Raw genomic sequence first — 16,519 nt, 5'->3', positions numbered from 1 at the left:
AAATGAAAGCAATAATCAATGTACTGAACTATAAAATAAATAAGACAGTATAGTAGATAAGAAAAATTAGAATTATTATTTTTTCTGACCTGCATTGATGATCGTCATTGTTTTGTTTTATCCATTTCTGCAGTTACACAAACAAATTAACCGAAAAAGCCTCAAAAGCAAAAACTCAAAGAGCAAAAAAAAAGAGCGCCAAGATTAATCAGTTCCAGAAGTCTGTTTGACTTCCGAAATGTTTGAAAACCAAGGCGCAGCTTCTGATTGGTGCAGGTGCCCCCGGAACAATAGCCGACAGCCACATTGGGCATTCAGCTTCTGAAAAACGTTTTAAAGCCGGAATACTTACTTCCAGGTTTTCGGCGTTTGGGAACCAAGGCGTTTGAGAACCCAAGGTACCACTGTATCCTGTTTCACAGTGGCTGATGCCCAGTTATTCTGCATCAGACCTCTCATTCATGAGAGCCAGTGTGGTGTAGTGGTTAAGAGCGGTGGATTTGTAATCTGGGGAACCGGGTTCGTGTCTCCGCTCCTCCACATGCAGCTGCTGGGTGACCTTGGGCCAGTCACACTTCTCTGAAGTCTCTCAGCCTCACTCACCTCACAGAGTGTTTGTTGTGGGGGAGGAAGGGAAAGGAGAATGTTAGCCGCTTTGAGAATCCTTTGGGATATGAAAGCGGGATATGAAATCCAAACTCCTCTTCTTCTTCATTCTGCAGATGGCATAAAGCCATTATGCCTAGGATCATTGATAGATTGCTCCATGGATTTGACTTGATTGACTTTCTAAGAAGAAAAACTCATCTAAGCCACTGCCCGTTGCCACAACTATGAGAATCCCACTTCTCTCTTCTGAATTGCCCCCTATATGGCATCATTAGACGATTGAAGTTATAGCATTTATACAATCTATTTGGTATCTGTCCAGTTTTTCCGCATCACCCAGAATTCCATAAAATTCTGTTACAGCTGAATGCCAACACGGGCTCTTAAGTATACAGCCCATAATAGTAAGCAAGCCTGGAAACGTTTAACAAAAGAAATTGGTGTGTGAGTGCGTTTGTCATACTCCTTTGGGAAGAAAGGTGGGCTAGAAATTTAATTGTAAAGAAAAAGGCATGTATTGAGTGGATAAATAAACCCCAGGAGAAGCCACAGGGAGAGGCTGCAGTTCAGAGGAATAATTTTGCATACTTTGCATGGAGAAGTTCCTTAATTCAGTCCCCACCATCACCAGGTAAGGCGTGGAAGGAATCCCTGCCTGAAACCCACTGCCAGATGATCCTCACTTTCTGTGCTGCTTGATGGAATATATATATATCTACACGTACACAGAGACTGGAGGGAAAAGGTTTCCAGACTAGAGACAGGAGTGCTCTGATGGTGTTTCCTGCTTGGCAGGGGGTTGGACTAGATGGCCCTTGTGGTCTCTTCCAACTCTATGATTCTATGACTTTATATTGGAGGGTTTTGTGTCATTAGCAGTAAGCTTAATGATCATTATATGCTTCTATAGATGCAGAGAGAACATCTTTCCAGGGAGGAAGGTCTAATCCAGTGTTTCCCAATCTTGGGCCTCCTCCTGTTTTTGAACTACAATTCCCATCATCCTTGACCACTGTCCCTGCTAGCCGGGGATGATGGGAGCTGTAGTCCAAAAACAGCTGGAGGCCCAAGTTTGGGAAACGCTGGATCTGCATCTTTCCTTAACAAGTTCTTCAGAGATAAAAGAAACCGGAGCTGTTCTGACACAGAGTGGTGCATGCTCTAGTTATCTCCCACTTGGACTACTGCAATGCACTCTACGTGGGGCTACCTTTGAAGGTGATCTGGAAACTGCAATTAATCCAGAATGTGGCAGCTAGACTGGTGACTGGGAGTGGCCGCCGAGACCACATAACACCGATCCTGAGAGATCTGCATTGGCTCCCAGTACGTTTCCGAGCACAATTCAAAGTGTTGGTGCTGACCTTTAAAGTCCTAAACGGCCTCAGTCCAGTATACCTGAAGGAGCGTCTCCACCCCCATTGTTCAGCCTGGAAACTGAGATCCAGCACAGAGGGCCTTCTGGCGGTTCCCTCATTGCGAGAAGTGAGGTTACAGGGAACCAGAGAGAGGGCCTTCTCGGTAGTGGCGCCCGCCCTGTGGAATGCCCTACCATCAGATGTGAAGAAAATAAGCAGCTATCTTATCTTTAAAAGACATCTGAAGGCAGCCCTGTTTAGGAAAGTTTTTAATACTTGATGCTGTATTGTTTTTAACACTTGATTGGAAACCGCCCAGAGTGGCTGGGGAAACAGCCAGATGGGCGGGGTATAAATAAATTATTATTATTATTATTATTATTATTATTATTATTATTATTATTATTAAAGTTCTTCAGAGATAAAAGAAACCGGAGCTGTTCTGATTTCACACATGGGGAATTCCTCCCCATTCCTTTTGATGGCCTGATCTGCTTCCAGCCTCTTGTCACATTCTTTCATTTCCTGGCTACTTTTTGACAAAGTGTTTTCTTCTTCAACTAATGTCCTCTCCCACAGGGGGCGTTCCAAGGAAATACCTACAGTGCTACCTCAGGTTAAGTACTTAATTCATTCTGAAGGTCTATTCTTAACCTGAAACTGTTCTTAACCTGAAGCACCACATTAGCTAATGGTGCCTCCTGTTGCCGCCGCACAGCTGGAGCACGATTTCTGTTCTCATCCTGAAGCAAAGTTCTTAACCTGAGGTACTATTTCTGGGTTAGCGGAGTCTGTAACCTGAAGCGTCTGTAACCCGAGGTACCGCTGTAAAAGCACCCCATTTTCCACTATTCAGGAATCCTGGTTTTGCACTGCAGCCCCACAGCAACACCCCTGACTCCAAGCCCAGGCCTCCTCCTCTCTCGCTGTACATCATTAAATGTTAAAAACTTCCCTAAACAGGGCTGCCTTCAGATGTCTTTTAAAAGTAGGACAGTTGCTTACAGTGGTACCTCAGGTTAAGTACTTAATTCATTCTGGAGGTCCGTACTTAACCTGAAACTGTTCTTAACCTGAAGCACTATTTCTGGGTTAGCGGAGTCTGTAACCTGAAGCGTATGTAACCTGAAGCGTATGTAACCCGAGGTACCACTGTATTTTAAAAGGGATTAAGGCTCACAGCTACCACTTCCTGATTGCAGCTCTAATGATTATACCCATGGAAAGCATGGTGGAAATAAACGCAACGGTTGTAACATGCCAACAGGCTTGGTTTTAAAGGTTTTTATTTCAGTTCAGTGCTTTGAAATAGCCTCTTCAACAAAAATATATAAAAAAGGAAAGAATGAATCTTGTGAGTAAGAGTTCCTCTTTCTATCAGGGTTTCTATGACTAAAAACTTCCTGGTAGCCACAATTTGATAGCTGCGGGGATGCAGTTCAGTGCATAATTGTACCACACGCAATGGAAATCCATGCTGCTGCTTGGTTTTCCTTGCCTTGGAGGTTTTGAAAAGTCGGATGAGAAGCCTGTGGATCTCCAGATTTTGCTGGACTACAACTCCCATCACCCCTGATAATTGGCCATGTTAGCTGGGGTTGATGGGAGGTAGAGTCCAATGACATATGAAGAGCCACAGATCCTGGGTTAAAAGGACAATAATAAAATAATGAGGAAGAGAGGGCATGACGATTCAAAATACAGCAATGGGAAAGGAGGCTCTAATCCCATTTTACTCATTTTTTAATGCTATGAGTGTATACTTCCACTTTTGTCCAGCTGATGAAATATACTAAGAGCCAAATAAGCATGTAGTTATCTCCTTGCATGCTTGACTTTTGTTTACTAAATGTGAAGGGGGCTATCCAAACTGGAAAAAGCGCTATGTGTTGCTTTGCCCCTGCCAAAGCTCCGGTCTGGATTTGCCATCCACATGCTGGCTTATTTTTTTAGTAAATAACCGCCAAAGGCCAATAGCATCCTTAATGCCACGCCTCGCTTGACTAAAATCTGCAGGGCCGAGGACTGGATGTGCTAAAAATTTATCAGGCTGCACCTCCTTGCCTAGGCCTAGAGGAGAAAGCACCCTCATTTTCAAGAGTTGCGGAAATGGATCCTTGAGATTCAACATTTCAGCTTGCCTCCCCACTTCAGATGGAAAAATGGGCAGATCCTCTCCCCAGAGAAGGAAGCTGAGGGGAAAGCGAAGATTGAGTTGTTGGTGTTGCATCGAAAACTCCATGAGGCCCTCTTCGTAGTGTAGGGATACTCGGATCTTCCTGAGCTCGCTTCTGGCGTACATGATGGTCAGCTTAGGGGAAGTCGAAGCTGAGAGCTGCCAATCGGAGAATGACCCAAAAGTGTCCACCATGGTCTTCTGCAGAGCCCAGAACCCCTCGCTAGGGTTAAGGGTGATGTCCCCTTTCCTCTTGACAGACTCTCGTGCCACGCCAACTGCCCACTCGGCCCATTCCCCTCCAACCTCCACTTCCCACCAATGCTGCCCAGAAGTGAATCTCTCGCGGCCCAGGACAAACATCTCCTTGTCGAATCTCTCGGGGTTGTCGGGCAGGTCTTGACGCCTGTCTCCCCATTGGACGCACTTCAGATCCTCGGACAGGATGAGGTTGGGGTGCACTGTGTCTGGGTACAAGGTCACATTCACTGTGCAGGGCAGAGAGAGAGAAAATTGCATGGGTCAAGGAAAAGGACTGGCCTCTCGGCTGCCGGACCACAACTCCCCCAAATCTCAATTTGGCCAGGCTTCAGGAGCATAGCTGTCAACTTACAGATTTGAAAATAAGGGACCAGCAGCCTCGAAAATAAGGGATCAGCAGCCCAAATAAGGGATTTTAGTCAATCAGCTCCTTTCCTTTCCCCCATAACAGTCAATCGAAGGAGCCTCCAAAACAAATACAACCCCCCCCTCCCACGAGATCCTTTCCTTTCCCCCCACCATGTGCCCCTGCTCCAGACAGACCTTTTCCCCGGCAAGGATGAGTGGGCCGTCGATGACGGACCCATCCGATTCCAAGCACAGGTATGTTCAACTTCTGAGCCCCTCTGAGTCAAAGGCAGAAAGCCCAGCCCGCAGCCAAACGAAGCCTCAAGCGGTGGTTCCCACAGCGCAGCAACCCGGCAAAGGGGATGCAGCAAGGAAAACCACCGTCACCTCTCCGCTGGGAAGCGCTGAGCAAAGGCAAGTCCCCAGGCAACGCGGCCGATTTGATCAGCACAAGGCATGCAAGCTCCACCCCCCAGTCGTTATTAGACTCCTTATTGGGTGAGCAACGCAGCCAAGCAACACAGTTGGAGCCTCCCTCCTCCCTGGCCGGCAGGGAGGGAGGGAGGGAGGGAGAGGAGCTGCTTCCTTTGAAACCCAGGAAATTTAAGGGACATCATCAATAAGGGACAGCAGCGGGACACAGCACTGGGATAAGGGACTTTCCGCCAAATAAGGGACAGTTGACAGCTATGCTCAGGAGGGCCAGAAAACATCACCCCACCCCACCCCGGTTCCCAAGGGATGAAGGAGAAACTTGCATGTCATGTGGGAGGCTTCGCTTGGGCTTCCCTGTGGCGACATCCCTAAGGGTGTTTGTTATGTTTTGGAAGGAAACCCTCTGAGTGGTTGAGGTAGGAAAACGTCATCTCTGCCCTCAGAGGCTTGTGGCTGAGAGTGGTGTGGGAAGCAGAGCTCGCGTCCAGATGTAAAGCCCAAGGGTAGATAGCAGAAAGTTTGGGGAAATCCACCCCAGGTCCTCCCACCATTTTTGGAAACTAAAGTCAACCCCTCTGCCCCTGAGAAATATAGGGGGGAAACTGGGTTCCCCCTCATTTTCTTTTTTTCCTTCCCCCTGGTCCTTCCCGTCTCTAATCTTTTTGCTACATATATTAAACAGCGTTATATTGAAGACATTGGGTGTTTGATAGTTGATGTTAAGGGAGCTGGGTGTTGGAAAGGGCCTTCTCTGCAGTAGCACCCCACCTCTGGAAGGACTGCCCCTCAGAGGTGTGTCTTGCACCAATACTGCTGACTTTTCATTGGTTGACGAAAATGCACCTGTTTGCCAGGCCCTTAAAAGTAGGGGAGAACCAGCAGAATTGAAACAAACCTCATGACAGGAAAATACAAAGAAATTTACTGAATAATAAAAACAATAAGAAATAAAAATGTATATTATGACTAATGTAACGAACAGTAATAACAACAACAACAACAACAACAACAACAACAACAACAACAATAATAATAATAATAATTTATTATTTATACCCCGCCCATCTGGCTGGATTTCCCCAGCCACTCTGGGCGGCTTCCAACTGAATATTAAAAACAGTACAGCTTCAAACATTAAAAACTTCCCTAAAGAGGGCTGCCTTCAGATGACTTTTAAAAGTAAAATAGTTGTTTTTCTCTTTGACATCTGGTGGGAGGGCGTTCCACAGGGCAGGCACCACTCCCAAGAAGGCCCTCTGCCTGGTTCCCTGTAACCTCACTTCTCGCAATGAGGGAACCGCCAGAAGGCCCTCAGTGCTGGACCTCAGTGTCCGGGCTGAACGATGGGGATGGAGACGCTCCTTCAGGTATACTGGACCGAGGCCATTTAGGGCTTCAAAGGTCAGCACCAACACTTTGAATTGTGCTCGGAAACATACTGGGAGCCAATGCAGATCTCTCAGAACCGGTGTTATGTGGTCCCGGTGGCCACTCCCAGTCACTAGTCTAGCTGCTGCATTCCTGATTAGTTGTAGTTTCCGGGTCACCTTCAAAGGTAGCCCCACGTAGAGCGCATTGCAGTAGTCCAAGCGGGAGATAACTAGAGCATGCACCACTCTGGCAAGACAGTCCGCAGGCAGGTAGGGTCTTAGCCTGCGTACCAGGTGGAGCTGGTAGACAGCTGCCCTGGACACAGAATTAACCTGTGCCTCCATGGACAGCTGTGAGTCCAAAATGACTCCCAGGCTGCGCACCTGTTCCTTCAGGGGCACACTTACCCCATTCAGGACCAGGGAATCCCCCACACCCGCCCGCCCCCTGTCCCCCCCAAACAGTACTTCTGTCTTGTCAGGATTCAACCTCAATCTGTTAGCCGCCATCCATCCTCCAACAGCCTCCAGGCACTCACACAGGACCTTCACCGCCTTCACTGGTTCTGATTTAAAGGAGAGGTAGAGCTGGGTGTCATCTGCATACTGATGAACACCCAGCCCAAACCCCCTGATGATCTCTCTCAGCTGGGTCTAAAGATGTTTTTTTAAGAAGCGGTTTAATGACCGCCTCTTTCAGCGGGTCTGGGAAGGCTCCCTCACGGAAGGAAGCATTCACCACCCTGCAGAGCCCATCGCCCAGCCCTTCCCGGCTCGCTTTTATCAGCCAGGATGGGCAAGGATCAAGGAGACAGGTGGTCGGCTGCCCAGGAGGACTCCCCTGAGTGAGTGCTGGAGGGCCCTGCTCTTGCCACTTACCATCTGGCCTGGGGCGGGGCCTGGGGCCTCATAAGGACTGTGTGCTGCTTGCTGCCTGCTGCCCAGGAGGACTCCCCTGAGTGAGTGCTGGAGGGCCCTGCTCTTGCCACTTACCATCTGGCCTGGGGCGGGGCCTGGGGCCTCATAAGGACTGTGTGCTGCTTGCTGCCTGCTGCCCAGGAGGACTCCCCTGAGTGAGTGCCTGAGGGCCCTGCTCTTGCCACTTACCATCTGGCCTGGGGCGGGGCCTGGGGCCTCATAAGGACTGTGTGCTGCTTGCTGCCTGCTGCCCAGGAGGACTCCCCTGAGTGAGTGCTGGAGGGCCCTGCTCTTGCCACTTACCATCTGGCCTGGGGCGGGGCCTGGGGCCTCATAAGGACTGTGTGCTGCTTGCTGCCTGCTGCCCAGGAGGACTCCCCTGAGTGAGTGCTGGAGGGCCCTGCTCTTGCCACTTACCATCTGGCCTGGGGCGGGGCCTGGGGCCTCATAAGGACTGTGTGCTGCTTGCTGCCTGCTGCCCAGGAGGACTCCCCTGAGTGAGTGCCTGAGGGCCCTGCTCTTGCCACTTACCATCTGGCCTGGGGCGGGGCCTGGGGCCTCATAAGGACTGTGTGCTGCTTGCTGCCTGCTGCCCAGGAGGACTCCCCTGAGTGAGTGCTGGAGGGCCCTGCTCTTGCCACTTACCATCTGGCCTGGGGCGGGGCCTGGGGCCTCATAAGGACTGTGTGCTGCTTGCTGCCTGCTGCCCAGGAGGACTCCCCTGAGTGAGTGCCTGAGGGCCCTGCTCTTGCCACTTACCATCTGGCCTGGGGCGGGGCCTGGGGCCTCATAAGGACTGTGTGCTGCTTGCTGCCTGCTGCCCAGGAGGACTCCCCTGAGTGAGTGCTGGAGGGCCCTGCTCTTGCCACTTACCATCTGGCCTGGGGCGGGGCCTGGGGCCTCATAAGGACTGTGTGCTGCTTGCTGCCTGCTGCCCAGGAGGACTCCCCTGAGTGAGTGCCTGAGGGCCCTGCTCTTGCCACTTACCATCTGGCCTGGGGCGGGGCCTGGGGCCTCATAAGGACTGTGTGCTGCTTGCTGCCTGCTGCCCAGGAGGACTCCCCTGAGTGAGTGCTGGAGGGCCCTGCTCTTGCCACTTACCATCTGGCCTGGGGCGGGGCCTGGGGCCTCATAAGGACTGTGTGCTGCTTGCTGCCTGCTGCCCAGGAGGACTCCCCTGAGTGAGTGCTTGAGGGCCCTGCTCTTGCCACTTACCATCTGGCCTGGGGCGGGGCCTGGGGCCTCATAAGGACTGTGTGCTGCTTGCTGCCTGCTGCCCAGGAGGACTCCCCTGAGTGAGTGCCTGAGGGCCCTGCTCCTCCCTGCCACTTACCACCTGGCCCAGGGCGGGGCCTGACAGGCCTCACTAGGACAGTTGTTACTGCCGGAGAGGCACAGAGTGTTTTTAAAATGTTTTTAAAAATTTTCTTTGGATTTTTTGTATGTGGGGGGTGGGGGTGGGATGGATGTTTGGTTGGGCTTGGGGAATTATTATTTTTTATTTTGATGTTTTTGTAATTTTTACATTTTTTGTTTGTATTGTTTTATTGGTTTTGTTTGTTTGTTTAAGGTGTTATTTTGTTTTTAGGGGGAGGGATCAGGGCTGCCGGGGAGTGGGCCCCAGCCCACAAAATGGCTGGGGCATGTCCCACAGGGGGGGATGCACTGGGACAACCGATCTCAGTGATCACGGGTAGGAGGAGGAGTTACGCTAAGACCAGACCATGTCATTACAGAGGAGGCAGGTTTAGTCGTTGTCTGAGGACTATCCCTGCCTCCGGGTCTGGTCCTGACCGGATGGATACTAGAATCAGCAAGGGATACCCACATGACCTGAAGGTGCTGCTGTGCAATGCCAGGTCAATGATTCATAAGACCACTGCCATCCATGACTTGATCATGGATGGAGGATTTGACCTGGCATGTGTAACAGAGACTTGGCTGGATGAAGCAGATGGGCCTGTCCTTGCCACTGCTTGTCCACCAGGTTTCTCTTACGCACAGCAACCCAGGTCATGTGGGCGGGGAGGGGGGGTTGCAGTGATTTTTAGGAAGTCATTAGTTTGCACCAGGCGTCCTATTGGGAAGACCCAGTTTTCTGAGTGCATGTTCTGGAAGTTGGGCAATAGGGGCAGTACAGGATTCCTTTTGGTGTACCGACCTCCCCGCTGCGCCAAGGATTCCCTGCCCGAGCTGCTTCAGGTCGTGGCGGATGTTCTCCTGGAGATACCTAGCTTGGTCGTCCTGGGGGATTTTAACATCCATGCCAACACGACCTTACAAGGGGCCGCTCGGGACTTCGTGGAAAGCATGGCCTCCATGGGGCTGTCCCTGAATAAGTCTGGCCCAACCCATAGCCGTGGACATGCCTTGGACCTGGTGTTTACCTCTATGGATGTTGGTGATCTGACACTAAGTAAAAGCGAAACGAAAGAAGTGCCATGGTCAGATCACTTCCTGGTGCAACTGGACTTCTCTGCGACCCATCCCCTCTGCAGGGAGGTGGGACCAATTCGGATGGTCCGCCCCCGCCACTTAATGGATCCAAATGGTTTCCAGAGAGTGGTAGGGGATGCTTTATCCCATGTTGATGGCCTTTCAGCTGATTCCCTGGTGGCCCGCTGGAATGTGGAGTTAACCAGGGCTATTGACTGTTTGGCTCCGAAGCGCCCTCTCCGATTGCATGGAGCCCGGACAGCCCCGTGGTTTTCCACGGATCTGAGGGCAATGAAACAATCGTTGAGACGGCTAGAGCGCCGGTGGCGGATAACTCATTCCGAATCTGACCGGACACAGGTTAGAGCTCAACGTCGAGCCTACCAAGTGGCGATAGCGACGGCGAAGAAGAATTTCTTCACCGCCTCTATTGCATCTGCAGAAAACAGCAGCAGGAGACTTTTTCAGGTGGTTCACAATTTAGCGGAACCACCTGCAACATCGGGGCCCAGTACGGGCCACATGTTCTCCTGCAATGATTTCGCAAAGTTCTTTGCAGATAAAATCGCTCAGATTCGGGAAGAAGTAGACTCCACCGTGGGAGCAGGGCCGGGGCGGGAGAGTGCAAGAGTTCTGTCTAGTCAAGTTGAGTGGGATCAATTCCAATCTGTTACCTCCGAGGATGTGGACAGGCTGCTTGGACGAGTGAAACCAACCACCTGTCTCCTGGATCCTTGCCCATCCTGGCTTATAAAAGCTAGCCGGGAAGGACTGGGCGATGGGCTTCGTGGGGTGGTGAATGCTTCCCTCCGTGAGGGAACCTTCCCAGACCCGCTGAAAGAGGCGGTTATTAAACCGCTTCTTAAAAAACCATCTTTAGATGCGGCCACGATGGCCAATTATCGCCCAGTCTCAAATCTTCCATTCTTGGGCAAGGTGATTGAGCGAGCGGTTGCCGAACAACTCCAGGCACGCCTGGAAGAAGCGGACCATTTGGATCCCTTCCAGTCGGGATTCAGGCCTCATCATGGGACTGAAACTGCCTTGGTCGCACTGGTTGATGATCTCCGGCGGGCTAGGGACAAAGGTGAGAGCTGTTTCCTAGTTCTGCTGGATCTCTCAGCGGCGTTCGATACCATCGACCATAGCATCCTTCTGGACCGTCTTGGGGGGCTGGGAGCTGGGGGCACTGTTATACAGTGGTTCCGCTCCTTCCTCCTAGGCCGTGTTCAGAAAGTGGTGGTGGGGGATGAGTGTTCAGACCCCTGGGCTCTCACTTGTGGGGTGCCTCAGGGTTCTGTCCTCTCCCCCATGCTTTTCAACATCTACATGCGGCCGCTGGGAGAGATCATCAGGAGGTTTGGGCTGGGTGTTCATCAGTATGCGGATGATACCCAGCTCTACCTCTCTTTTAAATCAGAACCAGTGAAGGCGGTGAAGGTCCTGTGTGAGTGTCTGGAGGCGGTTGGAGGATGGATGGCGGCTAACAGATTGAGGTTGAATCCTGACAAGACAGAAGTACTGTTTTTGGGGGACAGGAGGCGGGCAGGTGTGGAGGATTCCCTGGTCCTGAATGGGGTAACTGTGCCCCTGAAGGACCAGGTGCGCAGCCTGGGAGTCATTTTGGACTCACAGCTGTCCATGGAGGCACAGGTCAAATCTGTGTCCAGGGCAGCTGTTTACCAGCTCCATCTGGTACGTAGGCTGAGACCCTATCTGCCTGCGGACTGTCTCGCCAGAGTGGTGCATGCTCTGGTTATCTCCCGCTTGGACTACTGCAATGCACTCTACGTGGGGCTACCTTTGAAGGTGACTCGGAAACTACAACTAATCCAGAATGCGGCAGCTAGACTGGTGACTGGGAGCGGCCGCCGAGACCATATAACACCGGTCTTGAAAGACCTGCATTGGCTCCCAGTACGTTTCCGAGCACAATTCAAAGTGTTGGTGCTGACCTTTAAAGCCCTAAACGGCCTCGGTCCAGTATACCTGAAGGAGCGTCTCCACCCCCATCAGTCTGCCCGGACGCTGAGGTCCAGCGCCGAGGGCCTTCTGGCGGTTCCCTCACTGCGAGAAGCAAAGCTACAGGGAACCAGGCAGAGGGCCTTCTCGGTAGTGGCGCCCGCCCTGTGGAACACCCTTCCAGCAGATGTCAAGGCGATAAACAACTACCTGACATTCAGGAGACATCTTAAGGCAGCCCTGTTCAGGGAAGTTTTTAACGTGTGATATTTTATTGTATTTTTGGTTTTTATGGAAGCCGCCCAGAGTGGCTGGGGAGGCCCAGCCAGATGGGCGGGGTATAAATAATAAATTATTATTATTATTATTATTATTACTTGACCTTGAAGTGAACAGTATTTGTAAATGAATATAGATAGACAATGAGAACTGTATGTATAGGAAGATTATTTGTTTACAGAAATTTTACAGACAAGAATGGAAGAACAACTACATACAAAACGGATAAAGACAATGCGAAAAGTTTGAGGGACATAAAGAAGCTGGAAGAAGGAAGGAGGGAAGTCAGCTCTCAAGAGCAAGTGTAAATGTAAAGTGTAATATATTATGTGTATGTATAGTATGTAACTAAAAAAACTAATAAAGATCATTATATATAAAAAAGAAGGTAAGAACTGAGCACTGTCATGAGCATCTCAGTTTAAAACTGTTTGTCTAGTGATCGTTTTGAAAAAGGATGTTTTAAGATTTTCCACAATGTTTATGTGGTTATTGTTTTACAGCTTGGTTTGTTGCTTTGTTGTTAATGCTTATTTAAACCAGCCTTCACCCATTGTTATGCACACATCATCCTAATAATTTTCTCTCTCTTTCTTAGTTCAGTTGTCCTGGACTCCTGGCTGAGGGAAAGAGATAAATTAACTACTCTTTCATTTTTCGAGAATGGAGTCTGTTGATCTATCTGCATAATAAAACCCCATTAAGTGCTTGAAAGGGACTCGGGTGGCGCTGTGGGTTAAACCACAGAGCCTAGGACTTGCCGATCAGAAGGTCGGCAGTTCAAATCCCTGTTACAGGGTGAGCTCCCGTTGCTCGGTCCCTGCTCCTGCCAACCTAGCAGTTCGAAAGCACATCAAAGTGCAAGTAGATAAATAGGTACCGTTCCAGTGGGAAGAGGGTTCTAGAAGTTGTGCCCGCAGTCGATGGTCACTGGATCCTTGAAGTACTCCAGGCAGATGGAGCAAGTCGCTTCCTCGCAGCACTCCGACACGGCACTTCCTGACGCCATGGGCTGCCTCTTAAGTCTTGTTTCAAATTTCAAACCTCCTTTCCTTTACAAGAGTATTATCTGTGTGGGGCAGCTCCTTTGGGGCTGTGTAACGACCAGCAGAATCTGGCCAGAAACCTGAAAACCAGTTTTATTAGTTGTTTTCTTGAATCAAGCTGGACTTAAACCTATATATATATATATGTCAGGGAACTGACATTGGAGCTAGAGGCAGAGGGAAGGCTCTCAAATGATGCTGGAGAAGGGCCCAGCAGGGAGAGAGGCAGCTCCGCAGATGGGGAAGCAAATCAGCGCAACACCAGGGATATAGAGGGGCTGATGGGGGAATCGGTGAGAGGGCTCCAGGACTCTTCACCAGACACCAGCGGGGAGAGCACGGGTCCTCCGCTACCCACGCCCACCCTGCGCAGAAGACTTCCGCGCAGAGAGAGTAGAAGGAGACTGGGTGTCAAACAACTTTTATGTTGGAAAAGATTTAAGAAACGCCCACTGACGGATTCTGCTAGCGACTGAGGCAGCCACGAAGTGAAGGGCTGCCCAGACTGAAAGGTTTAGCAAGGCAACAAAGCCTGGAGAGGGGGCAACTTACGCACAAGCAACCCATACACATTACAATATATATAAAATATCCTGGCTGCCTTGGACCAGAGTCAAAGCTCCAAACATACAAGTAGTGGTGACCAAATTCAAAACAAGTGGTCCAATAAGCAGCCACTGAAGACTTAGGGGGTGTTGAGGGCTTCACTTAGTTCTAGGTGTGTTTGGAGAAGTTATCTTCCCCAGCAAGCCCTCTGAAGCGGAGGAGAAGCCAGAGAGATTGGTAGATGGGGACTAGGAGTGGGACTCTGTTTGGAGCTCAAGTCAGGACCAGATTGCCCACAGGCTGTTGCCTAGCAACAAGGCTGCAGCGTGGAGAATTCTTAAACCAAGACTGGAACCTCCATCCCTCCCCGGAGCCTTCTGACACATGGCAGCTCTGATGTGATGCTATTCTGTCACTCATCTTTTTCTTTTCTTGCTAAGTTTGTGCCGCACTTCCTGTATTGGTCTGAAATTTGTTGGTCTGTGTCCGAAAGTGTCACCCTCCCCCCCACCGCTGCTTCACTTTGGAAAACTGTTTACTGCTGAATTGGAACGAGCAGCACTGGGGTATTCTGCAGATTGCCATTTGTTCTGATTCAGTGGTGTGGAGCAGGTTTTCCTGGGGAAAGTGGTGGGACACCCCCCCCCCCAACCACTCAGACATGGACCAATAAATCTCGGGTCTGTGCTTAGAAAGTGCAGCAGAAAATCAAATGTGGAAGAGCCCTTGTACAGGTCTACTCAGAAACAAACCCCATTGAGTTCAATGGGACTTACTTGCAAGTAGGGAATGGAAGAAGGTGTGTGAATTCAGAACATGAAAAGTTTTTGAGCTAAGTTACTCATCTCACTGTCTCCTGTGGTAGAATTACGTAACTTGTTTACTTACTGGTTTAATAAGGTTTGTACACCATTTGATTGTATGAGAAATGCTGATTATTTCTTTTTTTGCTTTGGCAATCACTCGTAGGTGAGTAAGATTGTCTTCCATGAACACGGTCTTAACAATGAGTCTGTAAGTGACTGTGGAGGCCAATTCTGGATCCACACGTCCTTCCACAGTGGAGACATTGGTTCCCGGTGGGAGTTGATCACTGTGAGGGTTTGCCAAGCGTGCCTTCCTCTTAGCACATTTCTCCCTTGCGTCCTGAGTTTGAGTATCTTCAAAGCCCATGACACTTTTGGTAAAGACTGTTCTCCAACTGGAGTGCTCTCAGGCCAGTGTTTCCCAGTTGTTGGTGTTTATACTACATTTTTAAAGATTGCCTTGAGGGAGTCTTTAAACCTCTTTTGTTGACCACCAGCATTGCACTTTCTATTTTTAAATTTGGAATAGAGTAGTTGCTTTGGAAGACGAAGACATTGGCTTGTGCTCAATATGAGCTGGGCAGGATGGGGTGTGAGGAATATGTGGGGACATTGAAGCTGGCCCAGTGTATTCATACATTTTTGTGTTGGAATTTCCTGTTCAGACATAATGTTGACCAGGTCTATAGAGCATGTGGGTGTTTAGGGACTGCACCTTTCTCCCTAAAAAACTCCTTTCCTCCCAGGAACTACATAGGGAATGAGCACTGTGTTATCTGCTTACAGAAGCCATTGGTTCCTTTGTAGCCTCAGTTTGAATTCCTTGCCCTTTCAATCTAGAGAAGGAAGTGTTTGGGGTTATGAAAAATTAAATTTATTTTTTAATAATAACAATAATAAAAAAATTATTTATATCCCGCCCTCCCCAGCCGAAGCCGGGCTCAGAGCGGCTAACAACAGTAAAATGATAAAACATTCTACAATCATTTCATTATAAAATTAATTCCAATCAGATTAATGGCAACTATTGGGCTAGAGTTCTGTGAGGATTACCGAAGGAGGGAGTCAGGCTGTGCCCTGGCCAAAGGCCTGGTGGAACAGCTCTGTCTTGCAGGCCCTGCAGAAAGATGTCAAGTCCCGAAGGGCCCTAGTCTCTTGTGACAGAGCGTTCCACCAGATCGGGGCCATAGCCGAAAAAGCCCTGGCTCTGGTTGAGGCCAGCCTAGCTTTTCTGTGGTCTAGGACCTCCAAGATGTTTTTTTTTTAAGACCATAAGTTCCTCTGTGTGATTTTTTTTGGCCAATGGATGTAGAAAGATGATCAGATGAATTCAAAAACATATGTCCTTGTGTTATTGCTTACTTTCTAAACAAGAGGTATGGAAATCTTGTCAGAAAATCATACTTGACCCTTCTTCTTATATGGCATCTCTTCACCTGTCCCTAGATGTGCAGAGCTAAATTTTTTCAGTGGGAAGATAATGGCGCTCCACTCATGTATAATGATACACTTCCCCCAAAAAGTATGGTATATGTATAATAAGTATAAAAGAGTAAAACAACACACTGTGGTACATTTCTGCAGAGTAACTTTATAAGTATATTGATACATACTGTTAAATATACAGTGATGTGCATTGTTAAATGTATCTGCTTATGTGCTGGTTGTTAGCATACTAGAAGTCTAGGCCCAAGTTTGGGGCAAGCACCCTTGGGTGAGAAAACCCCAGCAGAGCTTTAACATCGCAAAACATGCAGCAAAGAAAAGCATGGAAATATAGGCTGCAAACCCTTTTAAAAAAGCTCTTTCCAAGCTATATTGATTCCCCAGCACAGAGATAGACCACATAAAATGGTTTCCTTACAAAACTATTCATGTGCTTTTCCATACAGCAGACAGAAAAGATACGCAGTCAGTCAAAATCGTTGCTCAACTACATGAATGCAAAAGTTTCTAAACTATTGGTATA

This window comes from Podarcis vaucheri (assembly GCF_965113315.1).
Source record: "Podarcis vaucheri genome assembly, chromosome: 2".
Taxonomy (NCBI): domain Eukaryota; kingdom Metazoa; phylum Chordata; class Lepidosauria; order Squamata; family Lacertidae; genus Podarcis; species Podarcis vaucheri.
Note: the sequence above shows the minus strand (reverse complement) of the source record.